The sequence below is a fragment of the Sebastes fasciatus genome, chromosome 9 (assembly GCF_043250625.1).
Source record: "Sebastes fasciatus isolate fSebFas1 chromosome 9, fSebFas1.pri, whole genome shotgun sequence".
In the NCBI taxonomy this organism is placed as follows: domain Eukaryota; kingdom Metazoa; phylum Chordata; class Actinopteri; order Perciformes; family Sebastidae; genus Sebastes; species Sebastes fasciatus.
Window position 1 is genome coordinate 4,958,407 of NC_133803.1, and position 24,712 is coordinate 4,983,118.

The 24,712-nt window shown below is 39.3% G+C and overlaps 1 protein-coding gene across 4 annotated transcripts in view; it reads right to left on the bottom strand.

The window, feature by feature from the left end:
* The window catches only part of LOC141773667 (echinoderm microtubule-associated protein-like 6), a 512,018-nt gene that overhangs the window by 311,877 nt on the left and 175,429 nt on the right, over nt 1-24,712 (bottom strand). The gene's annotated exons all lie outside the window — the stretch shown is intronic.

Genomic DNA, 24,712 nt, shown 5'->3' on the forward strand with positions numbered 1-24,712 from the left:
CGAAAAAATTGGGAAAATCGTACATAAAATCCAATATGGCCGACTTCTGGGTGGGTGGGGCTAATGAAACCCAATGAGGAATATGTTTCAAATGATAATTTGGGGCAGATCGAACTATGTACAGTTGAGTTAGGGTTAACCCACTCTCTGCTGAGTGATATGACACATTCCACAAGACTCTACTATAAACGGTTCATGAGATATGAAAGGGGGCGGGGCTAACGTCTTGGGGCGGGGCTATGAGTATATTTTTTCATATACATGTCATCAGTACTGGAGCAACATCATACCTGAGAGATTTGGGGCAGATCGGACTATGTACAGTTGAGTTACAATAACTGGCGAATGGCTCAAAATGGCCGCCACGCCACGGTCCGCTCGTTAAGTGAACACTCACCATTTTAATAACTTTTCATCCTCAAGGTCTTGAGATGGTCCTGACCAAATTTCAAATCGATATGATCAAATCTGTAGGAGGAGTTCGTTAAAGTACGCGGCCAATAAAACGCAAAAATGACATAAAAATCAAATATGGCCGACTTCTGGGTGGGCGGAGCTAATGAAACCCAATGAGGAATATGTTTCAAATGATAATTTGGGGCAGATCGAACTATGTACAGTTGAGTTAGGGTTAACCCACTCTCTGCTGAGTGATATGACACATCCCACAAGACTCTACTATAAACGGTTCATGAGATATGAAAGGGGGCGGGGCTAACGTCTTAGGGCGGGGCTATGAGTATAATTTTTCATATACATGTCATCAGTACTGGACCACCATCATACCTGAGAGATTTGGGGCAGATCGGACTATGTACAGTTAAGTTACAATAACTGCCTGTTTCATGGCGAATGGCTCAAAATGGACGCCACGCCACGTTCCGCTCGTTAAGTGAAAACTCACGATTTTAATAACTTTTCATCCTCAAGGTCTTAAGATGGTCCTGACCAAATTTCAAATCGATCTGATTAAATCTGTAGGAGGAGTTCGTTAAAGTACGCGGCCTATAAAACGCTAAAAGTGACATGAAATCCAATATGGCCGACTTCCGGGTGGGCGGAGCTAATGAAACCCAATGAGGAATATGTTTCAAATGATGAGTGGGATATGCATACCAAATTTCATGATTATCGGATCAACTTTGACAAAGTTAAAATTTCAACGCGTTAGGGGGCGCTATAGAGCCGAATAAAAACACACTGGGCCTAATGGCTATGCAGTTACATAAAGTTCACAGGTGTCTATCATTTTGCCAAATTTCATGAGTTTTCGAGTACCTAAAGGTATGTTCAAAATCTGAAAGACATAAGGGGGCGCTAGAGAGCCAACATGCCACGCCCAAGCAAAATTTCACCACTAAAATTAAGTAATTACTAGTTTCGATGTGCGTGTAAAGTTTCATACATTTTTGTGCTTCCTAAAGTCTTCAAATATGCGTTCGTAAATTCTAAAATCACGCAGGAAGTCCAACATGGCTGACTTCCTGTTTGCCGAAAAAATCTCAAAATCATTTAATCCAGGTATGAGGGCGTGAGCAATGACATACTTGAATTTCGTGAAGATCGAAGAAACTTTCTCTGAAAAACTGTGTACGTTAGGGGGCGCTATGGAGCCCCCTGGAGACACCCGAGCCCAGTCACTCCAGAACATTGAATTTCCCACCAGTTCTGACGCATACTCCACTTTTCGTGAGTTTTGGGGATGGCTAAGGTCGTCAAAAACGCGATATTCCAGCAGAAAAAGAATAATACCCAGAAAAACAATAGGTTCCTTGCACTTCGTGCCAGGACACCTTTGGGTCCTGGCACTTTCGTGCTCGGGCCCTAATAATTAACTGCAATGTAACTTAACTAGTATCCCGCCTCACCTGAGTGATGCATGTTAGGTAAAGGTAAAATAATAAACTGATCATTAGAGCTTGAGCAGTGCAGGGAACTGCTTGGAAAGCATCAAATTAAGATAATTTTCTTCGTGACATCAACATGCCAAAAAGCTGCTGTGTGACTGGTTGTACTAATAACAGACCGAAAATCCAAGTCTCCAGCTTTATATTATACTAGCTGAGGAATCGCAAAGGAAAAAGTAGCTGGAGGCGGCCACCAAGAGGACTCACAATGTGAGTGTCAACCACAACAGACCCTGGTCCCCAAAGTCATTTCATATCATGTGATAATAATAAACAACTCTCATACTAATAGGTCATGTAATAATGATATCTGGTGGTCTGCAGGGTCTTGTATGGGGATTCTGCCTGTGTTTTGCCCACCTGCAGCTACGTGTCGTCACTCCGTGAGGTCAGCTCGGTTACTCTTATAGTGAGCTTCAGCTCATTGTTTAGCTGTCCAGCACACAAACAAACAGCAGGCAGACACAGTTAAAGACTAGCTAGTGAGCATAGTGGAGCCTTTAGCAGCTAAAGAGACAGATATTTCCCCCAGGAGGTGGTGGAGACCAAAAACAGAGCTAAAAGAGAGAGAATATGTGACTTGGATATTGGACACAACTCCAAATGAATGGTAATGTTGTTCCGTCTTCTTGTTTCAATTTTAACTCTGTGTCACATAAGTATCAGGACTAAAGATCCAAGGTATGTAGATGTTTTTAATAAAACACCCGTACATTTAAGGTTTAAATATGTCAGAGAATTGAGTCAACACTCTCTACCAATCTCCTCTCCGTCTCTCCTTCCTGGGTGGGCCAGTGCCACTAGACCCCCTCTAATAAGCTCATAGCAGTAAACAGTCAATGGAGGCGTCCCTCCAGCAGTTTGTGAAGACAGTAGTCGGCTGTCTCACCATCACTGTGACACAAACAGTGTCAGTTGAACATCTCTGTGCTGAAAGGAGAACACACAATGCACACTCGGAGGGAGGTCAAAGTCGCAGCCGAAGGTGTCAAGGTTGCTTTTAAAGTAAATCAGTATCTGTGGCATTCATGCATTTTGGAAATAATTGTAAAATTCACAGGAAATGGGCTTTGTTTCAGTTACTGTTTTTGATTATCTATGGCAATCTGGAACCATTAAAGGGGACATATCATGAAAAACTCACTTTTTCAGTGCATGTGCTCATACATTTGGGTATCTGGAGTTCCTACCAACCCACAAACTGTGAAATAAGACGACCCAGTCAGTTTTTCTGTGGGCTGCCTAAATCAGTAAATTTATGCTTAACAAACAAGCCATTCAGATTTGGCTCCCCTTCCTATGTCCCATGCAGACTCATTAGAATATACCACCCACAGCTTGAGAACTACCTTTGCAAAGGTGCACCATATTTTATGTATGAATTATGAATTCATACATAATATTTTATGTATGAATTATAATATGAAAAGTATGAATTTTTCTCACAAGCAAATATGAACTTGAAAATAAGCATGATATGTCCCCTTTAAAGCACTGTTGAAATGTTCTGATGGTATCTGAAATTATTTTATTCAAGTGCCCTCTCTCTGTTTTAATAATCCCATTACTGAAATTTGATTACGTTCATAATTTGTCTTCATCATATTTTTGTAATCTCACTGAAAGTCGCGCCTGTTTGTAGCTCTGTCTAAAACATCCAGGCAACTCCGAAATAAATAGCTGCTGTTCAGTATTTGATGCACTTCATTTGTCATCTTTTCTTTTTAACATTGTACTCGCCCGGCGTCATGAGTTTGCTGTTATTACGTCAAGATGTCAACGCTACAGTTTGTTATTCTGCTTTAGGGAATGTGTCGTACAGGTTAACAATGAGCTGACTTTTGAGTTTACAGAGTAAATATAGATGTATGTACCTGATAAATCAACGCCTTGTACAGTAACATCACTGTTGGAGGCGCCCTGATGAGAAACATCCTGTTCCAGTTTCAAAAAAGCTTGAGGCAGAAAAGCTTCACCTGGATCAAACCACTGGACTGAAAGCAAAGCATGTGTCATGTTGTCTTTTCCTAAAAGAGGGGAGATAAATTGAAGCTATCCTAGAAGGGCTCTCGGAGAGCGCAGACCTCCGCCAAGGTGCCTGATTTTAAAAACAGATCACAGATCACAGCCTCACCACCGGTCGGCTTATTATTAACACGGTGTGTTCCCGTGTATCGGTGGATGCCTCTCTCATTCAGCAGCCTTGTTGTGTCTGTATAACGTTACACTACGCTGTCTCTCAGCCCGTCATCTACCGCTTTTTTCTTTCTCACCGCAGACGGCTCCCGCACCTCAAAGTGTCGACACACATCCACACACGTATCTCTCTGCTCTCAGAAGGAGGCGGGGTCACGCGTCATCAACGTGTCATCAGTTACACTGTACATGTGTTATACCCTGTGGTCTTAATGCTCAGGCTGTTTGGAATCCTTAAAAAAATTCCTGAATCCATTATGGTCCGGATCGCCACCAAAATCTAATGGATTGTTCGTTGTGCCACACCACACCCCTCCAAAAAATATCATTCAAATCCATTGCAAACTTTTGGAGTAATCCTGCTAACAGACAAACAAACAAACAAACCAACGCCGGTGAAAACATAATCTCCTTCTAATAAACCAACTCTCAAAGCCTGCAAAAACCTGCAAGCAATTGCGTTAAAAGTACATATAAATCATATGAAAGGCTAAAAGACATGTTTTTGAAATTCAACCAATTAAAGGGTGTTCTAGAGACTATAGAGACGGCCTTAAATGACATTGTTGGCCTTTTAAAGATGGTCTTATTGACTTTGCAGTGGCCATTCGGTTTTCTGAGTCAATTCAAACAAACATGCAAACAAATAAACTAAAACATAGGTATGTTGCGAGTAATAAAAAAAAAAGCAAAATTGTATTATATATGATGAATTGGGGAGATGTAAAATGCTTATGATTCAGTCTTCATTCATTTATTGTAAAGCAGGGCCGGCTTAAGGCATGGGCCATATAGGCGGTCGCCTAGGACGTCACCTTCTGAGGGGCGCTGATCGCCCTCTAAAAAAAATAAAATTAAAATAAAAAAAGTAAAAATAAATGCCGGTGGGTGCCCTTCCTCATTTTCTGCATTGAGGTAACAAATGAACAGATAAATAAAGAAATAAAGAAATAAAGAAATAAATACACATTTCACCCCTGCAACTCACAATTTTTCATCTTCCCAGCCGCATTTATTTGTTAATAAAAGCATAAATTGTAGTGAAACTGACGAAACACTTTCAAGCCAACAAAATCAGGAACCAATGGTTTATTTACTGTATATTATAAGAAATACATTTATTTATGAAAATAATGATTTTTGTCTTAAAACCACTATGATGTGTGTTGCGGTTTACGGGGCTATGAGTTAGGGTTCTGGGGGGGTTGAACCCTAACTCTAACCCTAGCTCCAAATCCGAATTTGCCCTATAGGGCACCAAAAGGACTAGAGCCGGCTCGCTGTAAAGAGTGGTGTTCCTAATATTTGTTTACTTATCACTTTCTTCTTTATTGTATTGTATTTGCCCATAATTGGGCAACAAGTAGCTGTCCACTTATTTTATTTCTGTTTCTGTTGTTTGTTTGTTTTTCAATATGTAATTATATGGGTCATCATGGAATAAAGAGAAGTCAAAAAGTACCAGCACAAAAATATGCATAAATAAAGCATGCATTTTTGTATTGTTTCCTGCATTTTTGTTGGTGCTGAGGATTCAGTAACACACTTTTAGTTTAAAAAAACTGCCAATTCAATGAATGAGCAAAAGTTCTTCAGGATGACAAACTCCTGAGAGACTCCGAAGGGACTTAAAGTTTGTCTTGCTTTGGAGAGATTGACTTTGCTTGTGTGCTTGCACCATGTTTTTTGTTTTTGTTTTTGTTGTACATGAATTACTTTGACTGGACGGTCCAGTAGGAATATTTGAGCTCTATTTGGATGGAGGTTCTGTTGTTTCTTTTAGGATTATATGAAATATGAATTTACAGTTGTTTCTTTTTACTGATTAGACCTGCAGTATATTATGCCAAATGCATGTGTAACTGTTGATCTATAACTCTTTTCATTTTGCCCATCAAAGACGCCGTCAAACCACAGTTTGAAGTTTCACAAAAAGAGATTTCACAAAGGTTGAAGCATTCGAACGGCAGATGGAAGACAGCAACACGAGCATTGAGATCTAAGAGTGAAGCCGAGCGAAACCCTCCAGCCTTCGTCAAAAGTAGTTCTGAGATTCATTTATTTTAAATGAAAGCAGTAAAAAATAAAAAGATGTAACTGCACCTCTCAGAAATGTTTGGGGTAACTTTTAAAAGCCGTATTTTTCCTTCTTTGGGTGAATTCTGTGTAAAAGAGAATATCAATAAGATTTCTGTCTTTCTCATTCCTGTTTTGTAAAAAGTAAACAAACCTTCAAATTATAGCAAGCCTTTAATTAAGGAGACGATCAAACAATTAAAAGCTCGTTAATTACAGACCTCACAACCATCTCCGCCAACATGAATATTGAGGTCCTAATTAATATTTGTGGGGCTGTTTTGTTCTTGGAAGACATTGGCGTTAATTAGGCAAAAACAAGTCAAATTAACATTTCCGTAATGAAGAAACATACCTTCATGTTCTTATTCCTCTCTGTCTGAACACGCTCTGATACAAATTTGGCGTCTCAAAGCTTTCTGAAGCATGTTGATGATGAGTTTTATCAAACAGAAGCAAGTTTTCGGTCACGGATTTTTTTCATCTTGATGCACAACTGCTCGAGGTGTGTATTTCTTGATTGTCTCTTTTGAAAAGAGAAATATTTAGTTCTTAGTTTAGTTTTGAATCTGTGCTTTGTCACCTTTGGATGCAAGAACTCTCAAATGCAGATTTGGGGTCAGAATTTACACATTTACATCAAATAAAAATCTCTCTTCAGCTAAAATCAATTCACTTAAAAGCTGTTTCTCACCGATGCGAAAATGCGGTGCGGGAAGGTGGAAAATCCGCATGCGATCTTTCCGCATTGACAACTATGCCCATTGTGAATTACCCACGTTGCCGTGTTCACTCCACACCAGAAAAACCTATCCAGGTAGAGTGTAAGGGGCTAACGTTAACTACACAATACATAAACTAATCAGATCCCAAATGTGATGCTAACACTAATGTTAGCTGTTGTGGCTAGCCTCGATCCATGACCAACATATAACATTAACAAGCGCATATCAGCTACATTACCTTCTTCAGTGTATCCCAGCTGCTGGGAAATCTCAAGCCATATATTGTCCTTTATTTGGTTGTTATTATGAAACACCAATAGTCTGATAAATGTTCCATAGGACAGAAAGAAGACCATTTGTCAGACAGAATGACAGCATTCAAAGGATTTCATTGGTCAAACATATATTTCTACAGGCGGAATTCTGAAATTGAGGTTCATCCGAATATTTTTTTTCTCGCACGAATGTTCTGCAGATGTGTGTAAGCATTCATAAGAACCCACAAAATCAGTTTTTAGAAATTTCCGTGCGATTTAATTTGGACGAAAATCTGTGCTTGGTGTGAAACGGGTTTAAAGGTGCTAAATGCGAGATTGGGGGCATTTCTATTGCCTCCGTACAGCTCTCAACATGGTGGCGGCTCAGCATACGGCTCGTAGGCAAGCTAACGGTGCTAACAGCGCTAAACGTGAAAACAATAGTAACACTGCTGACAGAGCTAACAGTGTTCACCCGAGTGGGAACCGGAGGGTGGGTGCTAAGCTTCCATTTTAAGGTCTTTGCACACCAAGTTCGTATTTTTCGTACAAAATTGTTGCAAATTTAAAAATGAATACAACCTCACGTTGTGTCAATCACGTTTACTCTCACACAACTTTCGTCCATCATAAAAGTTTTTGGAACAGGTTCGATAGCTGTTTGCTAATTTCATTCATGCATTAGCCCGTTTGGGACTAACACTATCCATTGCACAGCACACATGTAGGCTAATTAATTACATTTTGTCTTGTATTGCGAATTGTCGCAACACAGAAAAATGGCATCAGACTCAATACGATTTTTATCGGATGACAGAAAAGCATACGAAAAATACGGACTTGGTGTGCAAAGGCCTTTATGTGTCGGACTATTTCTTGGCCACGACTAGTAACTTCCTGGATTCTCCAGGGTTGCCTGGCAACTGCTCAGAGCCTAGAAATAGTCCTGAATTTAACCCCTGTAAAATGGCAAATTGTTGTTTTTACATTTTGTTTTTTATGCGGATTAAACAAACAATATATAACATGTCAATTAGAGAGCTTTAGAGGTGCTGGTAGGCAGATTTTGTTACCTTTGGACAGAGCCAGGCTAGCTGTTTCCCCCTGTTTCCAGTCTTTATGCTAAGCTAAGCTAACTCGCTGCAGGCTGTAGATTCATCATATTAAACAGACAAATATGAGAATGTCATCAATCTTCTCATAAGTACTTCCCAAAATGTCTAACTATTCCTTTAACCTTTACAATCATATCATCTCTAGTATCATCCTCACCTCGGCCATCAGTCACCCTCCTCCTCCTCATTAGACTCACACAGACACACACACACACACAGAGTTACACACACCACCAGCACTTAACCAGCCTCCAGCCCGGCCCACCAGCTTTTGCAACAAGGTTCTCCTTTTAACTGTCCCTTTCAGCGCGGGACAATTGGACACCTCCCATCGCCTCCTTTCAGGCTGCAGGCTCCAGCCTCGCCCCCCTCTCCTCTCCTCCCCGTACTGCTCCCTGTGTCACTTTGTGTCCGCTTCGCCCCCTCGCAATGGGTGCACATGACCAGAAAATGAAGCAGGGGTCTCTGCAAGCAGAGAATGAAAGCGGGGATGTTTGTGTGCGTTTGGGAGAAAGGAGAGAGAGAAGGAGAGAGATTAACATGTAGGATTTAGGATGGTGTGATGGGGTGAGGGGGTGTGAGTGAGGTGACATGTAGAGAGGAAAGTTCAGATCAGGTCTGGCTTGTGCACATGCATGTGAGCGTGTGTGTGTGTCCATCCATCTCTATCTTAATGTAACAAGAACATCAGGGGTGTAACCATGAACTCATTCACAATTCCAGTACTCTCATACAAACAGTCAGTGTACGTGGGGCTGCAAATGAAAACACACACACACACACACACACACACACACACACACACACACACACACACACACACACACACACACACACACACTCCATTAGAGGAGTATTGCAGCCTGCAGGGTGTAAGGCCTGCTTACTGTTAGAGAGATTATCACATCATTAACTGCTAATGAAAAACCAATTCAGGCAGCTCTCCTCCTGCGCTCTGGGCTCGCTCTCTCTCGCTCAGTCGGAGATTTTCTCACCGTTCACTTGCTTTCGTTTCTCAGGTTGCGCACAACCAACGATCCAAAGACCCCGCTCTAGGGTTAGGGTTCAACCCCCCAGAACCCTAACCCTAGCCCCGTAAACCGCAACACACATCAGACATTACAATGATTTTATGACAAAAATTCAGATTTTTATTTTCAATAATAACTGTATTTATTATAATATAGATACAAAATTGGTCCCTGATATTGTTGGCTTAGTGTTTAGTTAGTTTCACCACAATTTACACTTTTATTAACAAATAAGTTCGCCTGGGCAGATGAAAAAGTGTGAGAAAGAGAGTTACCGGGGTGAAAAGTGTATTTTTTTTTTCTTTCTTTGTTCATTTGTTACCTCAATGCAGAAAATTTCAATCTTTTTATTATAATTTTTTTTTGGAGGGCGACCAGCACTCCCCAGAAGGTGGTAATTTGACCATGTTGTTTGCATGTCTGTCTGTCCAGTGTGAGGGATCCTTCCTCTGTAGCTCTTTGAGGGGAGTTTTTCCTTATTTGAATAGAGGGTCTATAAGGACCGAGGGTATCGAATGCTGTACAGATTGTAAAGCCCCTTGAGGCAAATTTGTGATATTGGGTTATATAAATAAAATTGACTCGACTCGATTATTGAATAAAATGTTTGAAAATATCTATCTTTGACCTGCTTTTCCATTGTACCATTCAAGCAAGTGTCACACTTTCTTGAATCAGTTTTTCAGGGGTTGACCTTGTATTTCAACGAGGGCTGTCAATCCATTAAAATATTTTATCACGATTAATCACATGATTGTCCATAGTTATTTGCGATTAATCGCAAATTAATTACACATTTTTTATTGGTTCAAAATGTACCTTAAAGGGAGATTTGTCAAGTATTTAATAATATTCTTGTTTTATGTAAATGTATATATATGTATTTATTATTGGAAATCAATTAACAACACAAAACAATGACAAATATTGTCCAGAAACCCTCACAGGTACTGCATTTAGCATAAAACAATATGCTCAAATCATAACATGACAAACTGCAGCCCAGCAGGCAACAACAGCTGTCAGTGTGTCAGTGTGCTGACTTGACTATGACTTGCCCCAAACTGCATGTGATTATCATAAAGTGGGCATTTCTGTAAAGGGGAGACTCGTGGGTACCCATAGAACCCATTTTCATTCACATATCTGGAGGTCAGAAGTCAAGGGACCCTTTTGAAAATTGCCATGCCAGTTTTTCCCTCGCCAAAATTAGCGTTAATTCAGAGCGTTATTTAGCCTCCTTCCTGACAAGCTAACATGACATGGTTGGTACCAATGGATTAGTTAGGTTTTATAGTTTCATATGGTACCAGTATCTTTGCTAGCTTTAAAACTGAGACAATTGCAAGTTGGTTTAATGTGTTAAAAGAAATTAGTGGCGTTAAAACAAACTTGGGTTAACGTGTCATTATCACGTTAACTTTGACGGCCGTAGTTTCAGTATGTTCAAAGGTCAACATTTCTCTGACTTGAGGCACGTTAATTGATCACCAGCAGGCCTTGTGGTACAGAGACAACAGTAGTTAAGTCAGATTGTTCATCGTCGCCGCTCATCAAAGCTGAAAGCAGACCTCCTTTTCTGGTAGCCTGGAGGATGAATCGTCGATGAAATGAATCGTCTGCATATTTTAATGCTCTGAGAGAAACTTTATGGCATGAGAGAGAAAGAGACAAGAGAAACAACTCCATCAAAAACATCATCTGTCCTGTGACGCTTTGCCTTGTGACACCAGTTTGCTCCTGTGTACAGCAGTTTTATATTTATGTGTCTGCCCATGCACACTTTTTCCTGTACGTGTTTGACGGCATGTGTGCCATGTGTATGTGTGTTTTGACTGCACGCAGCAATAATAAAAACCACACCAGCGCAGGCCACATTTTTCAAGTTTGTTTGACGCATTTAAAATGCTAATAACCAGTTTATTATGTGCTACATCAAATGCAAATGCTCTGTTTTACTGCCGTGAAGTTGGGCCGACGTTAGCATTTGCATATCTTATGTCTGTCTCCTTAGCATGCATGGAGGAACTGGATAGCGGGCAGACTCTCAATAAATAACATTAACAGGCGCATTAGATAAACAAGCTCCAATGATGCTGCTATTAGGGAATGCAGAGCCATAGCCCGCTTAAATGAAGGTGTTTGACACAGCAGCATATGGTGTGCAAATTCCCCCAAATCAACCTAACGCCAACGTTATCTGGAAATGTCAGGGAGAGCAGACGGATTGAAAAAACATCGCTTTAACGGCAGACGCTTTACGATGTTGAGAAAATGCTGCGGAGGAATTTGCCTCTTTAAGACCAACTGGCGGCTGGTGCTCCTCGTGCGTGCGTGTGTGAGTGTGTGTGAGTGTGTGTGTGTGTGTGAATGAGAATGACAGCAGTTAAGAAACTGTAATTGTAAATGAGAAACTTTGTCTGGTTTAATGTTTGGCTCACTTTAAGTCTTAATCACCTTCAGGCTCCATTCAGAAAGCCACTAAGATGTGAAGTAAACATTCCATAAAGAAAGTTCATATATTCTCATTAAAGCATCTCTTGACTATCAAAGCAGCGATTCATTATGAATATGAGATGGGACATGATGACACTTTAAAGTGCTCAGTTTTGTTTTTTACAGTGACTGTGAGATGTGGCATGTTGACAGGTGTTTTCTGATGGGTTTACACACTGACGAAGTTTGCTAATATACAGATGGAAGTTCGGGCCCTGTTTTTTTTTTGCACTGGCTGAATGGAGTTGCTACAACTGAAGGTGCGTCTCCTGGAGCCGCCAACCTCCCTTCGCGGGGGAGGACGAAACTAAAATATGAGTTATTGTTTTCCAAACCAATAAACAAATTATCAAAGCATACACGGAGAGTACAGCCCCCCCGGTTAGTGGCACAGTAAACACAATATAGGCCAATGCCACACCTGAAGATTATTAGAGTTGTTCCATTACAGATACCAGTATCGGAATGCGTCCGAAACATGCCCAAAATTTGGTATTGGGTATCGGCTAGTACGGCAGTCTATGCACCGGTCCGATACCATATTTTATTAACCCAGAAAGAAATCTACTTGTTTAACCGGAAATCAAATTTTCTTCGCCGCTCTAAAACAGTAGCCTTCACTGTGCTGTTGGATGTATCAAGGCTGCCACTGGCTACTACTCTTTTAGAGCAGCGAAGAAGAACTGATTGCAGGCAGTTTGTCAGGTGACGATAGCAAACAGCTAGCTGCTAGTGGAGAGTGTAACGGTAGTCAGAGTGAGGAAAATAGGCCATTTGGTAATATTTCACTGTGGAAAGTCCAACAAGTAAAACGGCGATATGTCCGGTATGTAAGGCTTCTGTTTGGAGGGGTGGCAGTACCATATTAGGGGGTGTGTATATTGCACCCTGCAGGACAAATTAGCACACAGGCTGTCCACTGCGGAGACCACTAAGAGAATACAGAATTGTTATTTTTTTTTTAGCTTTAATTATTTATGTTCTTTGTAACCGACAAACGGAATAATAAAAGAAAGTTTTATTGGATTTATTCTCTGTATTTGTTCATGTTTTACAAAGGGTTCAACCTGAGCCAGGCCATACAACAACTATAGTAATCATATCACATCCATAAATGGTCAGTAGTTAAATAATAATAATAATAATAATAATAATAATAATAATAATAATAATAATAATAATAATAATAAAATTTAATAATAATAATAATAATTATAATAATAATATTGATAACAATAATAATAATATTAATAATAATAACTTTTTTGTCATACTGGGATTAGTACTCGGTATCGGCTGATACTGCAAAGTCAGGTATCGGCAGGAAAAATGGTATCGGAACATCTCTAAAGATTACAAGATGGCAGTGTTATTTTGACTGTCTCTCAGAGTTTCAGCAGTTTGGTCGAACTTTGCATATTCTTGCCCTGCTGTTAGTTAGTAGTTGGCTTTTTTCTTCTTTTTTTTTATAAATGATGACTGTAATTTAAATTGTGAAGTGCGGACCACTATTTGTTTGGAGCACAAGACCAAATCTTACACATTGCACCTTTAAACATGCATGTGATTGAAGGAATACTTCACCCACACCATGACCATTTTGTATAGCAATTACTCACCCCGTGTTACCTTGAATTCTTGAAGAAATTATAAGCATGTGGTTTAGTGAATCAAAGTGTGTTTTGAAATAAAAATGATAAAAAAAATCAATGCTAAAGTTCAGCAATGTAAATAAGTGTTACGCCATTGTTGCTGAATTATTATTGTTGAATTGAAAAGTAGCCCACACAATTAAGTGTGAAAGAAGTATGTGTTTAATAAATAGCACAAAATTGGCTTATGAAAAGTTTATTTCACAACAATAAAAGTAATTTGGGTCAAAACAAAACAAAATCCTGTAAAATATTTGAATCAGAATCCAAATCAGAAAAAGGTTTATTACCAAGTAGATTTTTTTACATACAGTGGAATTGCCTTAATATTTTGGTGCCTAAGGGTCACACCACCGTAATAAGAGAAAAGAAAAAAACTAGTACTGCAAAAGTCAAGAATCATAAATACGAAATTGACAATAAAACAATGTAAAATATATCAGTATTAAAATGAAAAGCTCTACACAGTGTTTAAATTAAAGGGGATGTAAAGTGAAAAATAATGACAAAAACAATGTGCAATTGTTCACAGTATGAAGAATATGTTGCAATTAAGGCTGGGCAATATGGAGAAAAATCAAATATCACAATATTTTTACCGAATACCTCGATATCAATATTGCGACAATATTGTAGGTTTGATTATTAGTGCTTTCACAAAATATTTACACAATGACAATTTTCATAAATAATCATCAGTAATGTGGATGTAATGACAAAGTGGATAAAGGCAAATAATAGAACAGTCTGGTAAGTTCAGAAAATCACATCACTTTACTTTAAAACCAGGAAAGGACAACACAACGCCATATATCCAAAATCTAAGACGATATCTAGTCTCATATCACAATATTGATATAATCAATATAATATATAATATCGATATATTGCCCAGCCCTATGTGCAATGTGTGAAAATAATGTCCACCTCAATCTCCACAAATATCATAGACACACTAACTGTGAGAGTGTTTGCAGCATTTCTTTGGCTTTGAGCGTTGAATCAAAGTATGAAACATCGACAAACAAGCACAACTTGAGCCCAGCTTTTGGTCACAACCTGTTTGCATAGAATTAACCTGACAGTTGGATGGACGCGATCTTATTTCCTCTCTTTTTAAGTGTTGTGGTATAAATATGTAATTATAACTGTGTTAGGATAGTCTCTCTTTAACCCAACATACTCCTCTCTCTCTTCTTTGTTAGGCCACTTGTGATGAAATGCCAGCATTCACTTGTTCCTCCATTTGTACTCACTGTAAACCCGGATGAGTGTCAACCACATACCACAAATGAACGCTGAAGTGTAGATGCTAATGCTCTCTTTTGGTCATTCTCTCCTTCCTCCTTCCAGCCTGCCTAATAATCTCTCCTCCTCTCTCTCCTCCTCCTCCTCCTCCTCCTCCTCCTCTGTCCCTGCTCCTAATCCGCTCCACAGCCGTGAAAACTCTCCATGAGAGAGAGATGACCCGTTCTAATGGGTGGAGGCAACCACCCACACACACAGCCGCGGAGGGTCCACACATACACACACACACACACACACACACACACACACACACACGCACGCACACACACACACACACACACACACACACAAACCAGACCTCGCTAAACTCGCTTGGCTTAGTCTAGAAAGCCCGAATAAGATGCACCGAGCCGGGAACACGCTACATGACAAACCCTCATTATAACCCGTTTCAAGGTTGTGGGGGATCTGGCCTGCTGTGTCAGTATGGACAGTCAAAACACTTGTCTGGTGCTGAAACAGTTAGTTGATTAATTGATTAGTCAACCCATTTGTGCCCGCAAATTAAATTTAAAATTTTCAAAATCGGTCAAATCGTTGTGGCTGAAAAGTGAGTTTTTCTTATCATACAATAAAGTCTTTTGGCACGTGGGACTATTTTTTTTCTTTTTTAAAAAATGGTAGAAAATACCCTAGAATAAGCAGTAAAAATATTTATTATTTTCATATGTTTTCATTAGGGCTGTCAATCAATTAAAATATTTAATTCCCATTAATTGCATGATTGTCCATAGTTAATCGCAATTAATCGCACATTTTTTTATCTGCTCAAAATGTACCTTAAAGGGAGATTTGTAAAGTATTTAACACACTTATCAACATGGGAGTGGGCAAATATGCTTGCCTTATACAATGTATGTATATATTTATTATTGGAAATCAATTAACAACACAAAACAATGACAAATATTGTCCAGAAACCCTCCCAGGTACTGCATTTAGCATAAACAATACGCTCAAATCATAACATGGCAAACTGCAGCCCAACAGGCAACAACAGCTGTCAGTGTGTCAGTGTGCTTACTTGACTATGACTTGCCCCAAACTGCATGTGATTATCATAAAGTGGGCATGTATGTAAAGGGGAGACTCGTGGGTACCCATAGAACCCATTTACATTCACATATCTGGAGGTCAGAGGTCAATGGACCCCTTTGAAAATGGCCATGCCAGTTTTCCTTGCCAAAATTTAGTGTGAGTTTGGAACATTAGTCTCCTTCTCAACAAGCTAGTATGACATGGATTAGTTAAGTTTTCTAGTTTCATATGATACCAGTATCTTCACTTTAGATTTAGAACAGAGTCCACTACGACCATAGAAATCACAAGTTGTGTTAATGCGTTAAGGAAAAGCCCTAGCTTTCATGTGTGTGTGTGTGAGAGAGAGAGAGAGTATCTGTATTCACCTGCTGTATGACATACGTATAATAGTTCTGTGCAATTTTTATATGGAATATATAGATAGGAGCCCATCAAATGTGTGTACTGAAAATAATAAAAATGGACATTTTCTACCATTTAAAAACAAAACAAACAGTAGTCCCTTGTGCCCAAAGACTAAATATAGTATGATAAGAAAATGGCTGTATCTCAGAAACTACAAGGAGCACAATCAAGTATTCAGTATCTATGACCTCATAACAAGTTGACTTTCAAAGATATGCAGACAAATGCATTGCAAAAAAAGAAGTGCAAAACAATATTTCATATGGAAAACATTTAATAAACTTTGACAATTTTTGCATTTTCCTCATTTTTCCAAAATCTTGATTTTGAATATTGATAGAAGTGTGATTTTCCATGTGATCTAAAAAAAATCCAAAGTTGTACTGTTAGATGCTTGCCCAAAGTATGCCCATACCAAACTTCAAGACTTTTGACCAATCAGAACAAATGCTGTGGCATTTTCTTTAATCATACTAAATATAGTCTTTGGACACACAGTGGGTTAATTGACAGATCAGTTGTCAATACATTTTTTTTTTGTAAATTTCCAAGCAGAAATGTCAAACGCTCTCTGGTTCCAGCTTCTAAAATGTGAGGAGTTGCTGCTTTTCTCTGATTTAGATCATACAAATGGAATGTCTTTGAATTTTGGACAGAAAACAAACCATTTGAAGATTTTCTTTTCATTATTTGCTGGACCTCCCATGTGCAGTGGTTTCAAATGTCTTTATTCCTGTTTGATTTTTTACATCATTTTAGCTAATTAACTACATAAATTTGAACGCAGAGTGTGACAGGATATATTCTTTTGCTTGTTTTTAATAAATAAAAACAACAACATCCAAATGTCTGTTCAATGCCACAGCTATGCTTATATATCTCCATGCAAGAACATTCAAATTTATGAGGTTTCTGTGTCCTACAGATTATTGAAGTCACAGAGTAAACAAAGACCAGATCTACCGAGCAGATCGCAGTGTACCACATTGTATAACAGTGTATCACAGTGTATCACAGTGTATCAGAGCAGCTGTTTTGGTGAGCTGAGTGTATGCAGGTGTTGAGCTCTCAGTGGGATCATTCAGCCATTTTCCTGCTGGTTCCTGTGCACTTATTTATTGGACTACTTAAAGGACCACGCAGCTGCTTTTGAATGTTGTTGGCCAGTTTAGTTCAGATCGCATATGCTTTACATCCCTGCTGACCATTTACCAAAGCATGCCACACGTTTTAAGATTGGCTCTTCACCTAGTTGATAGGTTCACTTTTAAACTATGAACGTTTTGACTTGAAAGGTGGTCCATCACAGTAAAAATGTGCCCCCTTTATATTCTGGTCACAAGATAAAGCAGCTATAGGATGGTTTGGTATGTCAGATTTGAGAGTTGGCTGCTGTTGAACAAAAACATTTTTGAGGCCTGTACCCTTTTTCACAATGCCCAGATTTGCTGGTTCTTTGTCTCAAATGTTTCATTCACTGAGAACAAAGTTTGTCATCATGCATCACTTTTTTGCTCGGACTGTCCTTAAAGTGGCAGTAGGCAGTATATTTTTGGTATCATTGGGCAAAACTTCCATAATAACCTTTCAGCATATTGTAATTCAAGTGTTCTGTGAGAAAACTAGACTTCTGCTCCTCCTCATGGCTCTGTTTACAGACTTTAAAAAATCCAGCCCGTGACGGGAGACTTTGACCAATCACAGGTCATTTCATTGACAGAGCGTTCCTATTGGCTGTGCTCCGGTCATGTGACCGGTACTTTGGCATTCCTTCACCAGATTTCACAATGAAAAGTCTCAAACTTTCTCATTTTACAACTAAACCGTGCACTACAAGATGATTCTGAAAACATTTGAGGCGAGAACTAGGCATTAAAGTAACAGAATATTGATTCATATTTGATCAGCGCTGCCTAGTTTGACCGTTTGGTCGAAGTTCGCGAGTGATTGACAGCCGGCTCTTATAGACAGCAGATGCACAGAGGCACATGATTTTTTTCAGGTTACCTGTTTCATGTACTACTGTCACGATATAGCGATCGTTCTATAAAAAAAACTTGTTTTAATCATAATTGCTTCAATCTCGCCTAATTCAGCTGTAAATGTAAAAAAAAGAAACAAAACTAAAAAGTAAAAAAAAAAAAGAAAGATGCCTTAATGTTCACCGTGATAAATAACCCAGCATGAGCAACTTTCAGGTCTCTGCAAAATGATTTTCATATTGGACTATAGGGCTGTCAAAGTTAACGCAATACTAATGTGTTAATGCAAATTCGTTTTAACGCCTGAATGCATCTTGCAATTTTGGAGGTTGTAGCGGGCTCAGTTTTAAAGCTAAAGTGAAGATACTGGCATCATACAAACCAACCACACCAAACTAGCTCGTTGCGAAGGAAGCTAGACAATATTTATCATTGTTTTCTGTTGGTAATTGATTTCCAATAATAAATATATACATACATTTGCATAAAGTAAGCATATTTGTCCATTCCGATGTTGATACGAGGATCAAATACTTGACAAATCTTCCTTTAAGGTGCATTTTGAACAGATAGAAAATGTGTGGTTAATTTGCGATTAATCACGATTAACTACGGACAATCATGTGATTAATTGTGATTAAATATTTGAATCGATTGACAGCCCTATTGGACTGAAATATAAAGAAACTGCTAACGGTATGAAAAGTAGGAAGCAAATCTTAAAAAGGTCAGATGTTTGGTAATCATCTGTAATTTGTTGTCAATTAGCTAAAACAACATTTAGGTGAGCTTATAGCGGCCACTGTGGCCACATGTGGTAATTATAAGACTCGACTCAAGGGTAAGGTAGCTAACATCAGTCCTCAGGCTTAATAAGAAGCTCTTTTCAGACATGGAATACCTAACAATGCTGATTTAGATGAATCTGATATGAGAAGATCGACAATTTTAAATTGGCTCTTTTACATAGTAGATTATCAAAATGAGTTTGTGCATATACAATGCTGATTGAGACAATACATTTATTACAGAGATATAGAAGCCTACAAGTCGCGCTTCTAATTTCAATTCTAGTTCAGAATTGTTTATTCAGACCTGAGACGACATGTTAAATTGCCGTCAGATTAACGTAACGAGGTGCATGCCTGAAAGGGACTGGATTGTATAAAAAAAAAACTTGAGTGTCGTGAATTTAGATATGTGTTTAATTGCCTATCAATTAAGCTTTTCATATATAAGAGAGCAATAATGTGTTGTTTTAATAACTCATAAAGGCTCACTTTTTAATAGTATGGTCCTTTACGGCCGAGCTTAAATGATGAAAGTCCCCCCCCAAAATACACAACAATTTGTTTTGTTGGACAAATATGCTAGGTAACATCTACCCTGCTATGCCCTGACACACACTCCGCAACCAAAACATGTTTCATTTCTCTCTCACACACGCACACACACAGCCGTGTACTTCTATCTTTGTGAGGACACTCATTGACATAATGCATTCCCTAGCCCCTTACCCTAATCTTAACCATCACAACTAAATGTCTGACCCCAAACCTTACCCTTACCCTAACCTAAACCTAATTCTAACCTGACCCTTAAAACCAAGTCTGAACTGTCAAACAGGCCTTTGGTGGTCTGTCCGAGGTGAGGACTGGCCAAAATGTTCTCACTTTCCAAAAATGTCCTCACTCTGAAGATTTAAATCTCAAATTGGTCCTCACAAAGATAGCTGTACAAGAACACACACACACACGCACACACACACACACACACACACACACACCGGACAATACCCCTGCTAGTTAGCGACAGCCAGGCTAGCCACATAGCCATGCTACAGTAGCATTTCCTCTAGACCAACTCCTGTGGTCCTGCTTCAACAGATGGCCTGACAGGTCCCTGGACAGGCCTGCTAGGTGGAGGGAGGGTGGGTGTGGGAGGATGGGGGAGTTAAAGGGGAACGGAGGGAGGTTGCGGGGGGTTGGCACCCCCTTAGGAGGACTGAGGGGGGGATGTGGGGCGGGTGAGGGAGGGAGGAGACATATGTCTATAGCTCAGGCCCCTGCCGACGGACTGTCTCTGCTGGCTGCCTGGTGCTGGCTCGCTGTCTCGCTCTCACACACACATACAGTATACATGTGTTTCCATCAATTTAGAGGACATTACATTGACTTACATTCATTTCCTGGAGACTTACCCTAACCTTAACCATAACAACTACTTGCCTCAAACTAACCCTTACGCTAACGTTAAACCAAGTCTTCACCCTAAATGTAATGATTTACGTTACGATGTGCATTTTGTCCCCAAAAAGCAAGGCGAGACCCCGCAATGTGAATAAATAAACAAATTTATGTCCCCCACAACATGAGTAATACATACCCACACACACACACAAACACTAACTTACACTGAAGACAGCATACCAAACCTGATCTCAACTGTAACCAAAAAACAAATCTTAACCCTAAAATTTAGCAGTTTACATTGTGGGGACCAGCTTTTCATTCCCACATGGGAGGTGAGTCCTCATAATGTGACTGTGTCCCCACAATGTGAGTAATATAAGTATACACACATACACACACACACACACAGATACACAAACTTAGTCCACTAAGCCTGGCAGATCGCTGCAGCTCCTCTCCCTCTCCATCTGCACCTAAAAGACCCACGCGCCCCGACAATGAGGTGACCATGTCACTGCCTGAGCCGAAGCAGAGGGATGGAGAGAGAGAGGGAGAGAGAGAGAGATGCGAGAAGAGAGGGGAGAGAGGAGAGGGAGGGGACGAGGGAGGGACACATTAACAAGCTATAATCTCAACTGCCTTATCCATAATGCATTGTGTGGGCCAATTTACATGGTGCTGGTCCCTCTGGGAGAAAGGAGATCATCCATCACATTACTTTATTAGCTCCCTCACACTCTCTCACAGATGCACCCGTACGCGCACGCACACACACACACCCACACACGCACACATCATTATTTGTCCCTGCCTGTCCTTCTCTCTCTCCCTCTGTTTTGTGGGCCTGTTTTGTCATGGTTGTTGTTTCAAACTGCTGCTGCCTCTATAAAACAACTCCACACCGTGTCGTGTTGTGCAGACTGTGACAAGCGGGGAGGGATTTTTCTTTAAAAAATACAACAGTTTATTTTAAAAAATGCGACAGTCTCTGGTTTCGGGGTGAGTCATGGAGGAGTTTAGAGTAAGAGGATTTAGGTAGATGTCCAAGTCTGATGCCGAGCTTTGTTTCCTGAAACTAAACTTTCTTTGTGTTTAAAAAGAATAAATCTCACAACTGTAAATCCACAAAGTATCATTAATCCCTGATGGTTTTTTTTTCTTTAGATTAACATAAAATGAGTCGCTTTTGTTTTTCAGGGAGATTTATGACAGATAAAAACATTATTTTTGGTCAACTTTTCTTCACAACTGTGAAAGCACTGTGAAAATAATATTTTCAAATTTATAAATGTGCTTTTTTTTTAGATTTGTGATTTTATTAAAAATCAACAGTCCTGGCAAGCAAACATTCACGATATACATTGAGCTGCAAACAATCAAATAATTCTCTGTGCATGATCAAAATGTTGATTGTTCCTCTTTGGAAGTAATTGAATTCACAAGGGTTTTTTATGCAGTTTCCAGTTAAATTTAATTGAACCGCACTTTTGAAGGACTCCACTTAAACATCAGTTTCTAAATAATTTAGATACGGAAATCAGTATTAGAAATTATAGTTTATAATCTGTGATTTCATTCATGATCATTTATGAAATAAAAAGATATTTTGATTGTCTATCTTTTTGCACACCTCCCATCTTTGAAGCTATTAGTTTATTTTTCTTCTTTTATCAATAATTACACAACATGAACCATTCATTTTGTTTTTATCCAGCTTCTCATGGCATATAGGCCTACACACAATTACATTTCTATTCTAATTGTTAAATTGGTAATCTTAAGAAACCAAGAAAACACTAGATTTTAAAAATTATCCAACCTACAGTAAAATCCCAACCCAATGTTGCCAACTCTTTTCCAATAAAAGAAGCTAGCAGCATCAGCTCCACAATGTCGCTATATCTAGCGAGAAAGTCACAAAGTCACCAACACTGACAGTCCGTCCCTTCAGGCCTCCCTCCAAAGCCACTCCCCCAAAATTATCATTATGAAGGTAACCATTCGGGCCGAATGCAATGATTGTCCGGATTTATTATAATCCTGCGACAGCCACAGATACCAGATTTCTTTATTATTATTTTGTTTATTGATTGCTGTGGGGATGTAATGAGAATTTCAACAAATCTAACTTTTTTTTTTCTTTTTTAATGCATATTCCAGTTAAATTCAATTGAACTGCACTTTTAAAGGATTTCAGTTAAACATCAGTTTCTGAATAATTGAGATACAGAAATCAGTATTAGAAATTATATTTCAAAATCTGTAATTTCGTTCTTGGTTATTTATAAAATTTAAAGATATTTTGATTGTCTATCTTTTTGGACACCTCCCACCTTTGAATCTGTTTATTTTTCTTATGCTATTAATAATTACACAAAATTAACCATTAATTTTGTTTATATCCAGCTTCTCATGGCTTATAGGCCTACATAAAAATACATTTCTATATTGTTGAAGCTAGGGTTGGTAATCTTAAGAGACTAGCAAGAGTACGCTTGATTTAAAAAATTATCCAAACGAAAAACACAGCCTAATCTTTTCCAATGAAAGCCCAAAAAGTCCCTAAATCTAGAGAGAACGTCGCCAAGTCGGCCTCCCTCCAAAGCCACTCCCCCAAAATTATCATTATGAACTTAAACATATCATAATTACCGTAAACATTTGTCCCGAATGAGATTGGATGGCTTTATTTCAATCCTGATGTAATGAAAATTTCAATAAATATAAGACCAAGTTAACTTTATTTATTTATTTTTATTAACTTCATTCAACCACTAATGGTGATAGAATTACTGAATAAGAAACTAAATTTAGGATTAAGAAGTTTTGAAGGGAGAAATAATTTCCTGTTAACTCTGAAGTCAGTCCAGATGATACAGATACATTAAAAATACATTAAAACGTCCATAAAACCGTCCTGAGTTCAGTTTGTATGTGATGTGCGTGTGTTGTGTTTGTGTCTAATGGCTGGATCGACTCAAGTTGTCCGTGCGTGTGTCAGTGAAATTAATTGTTGGCACCTTAGCCACAAACACATACGCGCGCAGACACACAAACACACACACACACACACACACACACACACACACACACACACACACACACACACACACACACACACAGCAGATCCATCAGCAGTCACCCTGTGAATAAAAAGAGCTGTAATTGCAATCATATATGTGGAGCTTCGGCACTGCGCGCCATACCGTACCATTAGTATCACAAATAAGTAATAATTTGCTAATGACAACATTATGTTGAGTCAGTTTAGGGGCAATTAAAGTGAGTGATATTTACATATGCCCAATGAATCACGGAGCGTGGCAGTTCGGGCGGTCTCTAATGAATATTCATCCAGGCATTTCTCCCCTGCGCGCTGCAGTTTATAAACTGAATTATGGCTGATTTGCCCTTTTAAAAAATGAACATGGGCGCATCTCCCACAAGGAGGCGGCGAACAATAACGTCTGATTATAAAAATGTTTTACTGCTAAACTGCCGGTGAGGAGACGGCGGCAGCGTGGTTAAAGACTCACTTGGAGGGGTGCAGTGGAGGGAGAGCCCACCTAAAATCAATCCGATTTAGTCCGGGCCTGTCCACGTTTTTAGACTGACATAAATATTAACAGTGTGCATTCAGGGCTGCTCAATACATCACGATTATCAGACCGAACATGTAATTGATTTGTTTTTACAGGCGGTAGTTTGTCTTCAGATTATCCCAAGTGGAGGTCACGGTTTGGGCTTGATTTCCATAAGGAGAGCGGCCGGCTCTCTGAGAGCAGCCCGGCTGCCTCACCGCCACCGCCGGTGGCAATTTCTCAAGTAATTGCCCCCGGTGTGTGTGTCGGGGTGGGTGCTGACCTCTCAGGTGCAGGATCAACAGGCGACATCAGTTTGCATTCACGGGGCGCTTAACAAGATGGGCCGCACGTTTAATTCTCATGCAAATAAGCGGGTGCTCATGCTCTCTAGCAGGTGTCAGCACGCACTCAACACACACATGTATGCGGCAGCGTCTTTAAACTGGACCGCAATCATTATCACAGACACACCAGGCTTTAACCTGACAAATGCAGCTGCACCTCACAATGATCAGTGACGTAAAACAAATATCCTAAACTAAACAAAAAAAAAAGGAGAAAGAATTAAAATGGTTTCATACTGGTCACACCTTCAAAATGTGACTTTAGGTGGATATCCCTCCCACTATGCAAAGCATTTATAACTCATATTGTAAACTCTGATTTAGGGCTGTCAATTCATTAAAAAATGTAATCACGATTAATCGCATGATTATCCCCAGTTAATCGTGATTAATTGCAAATT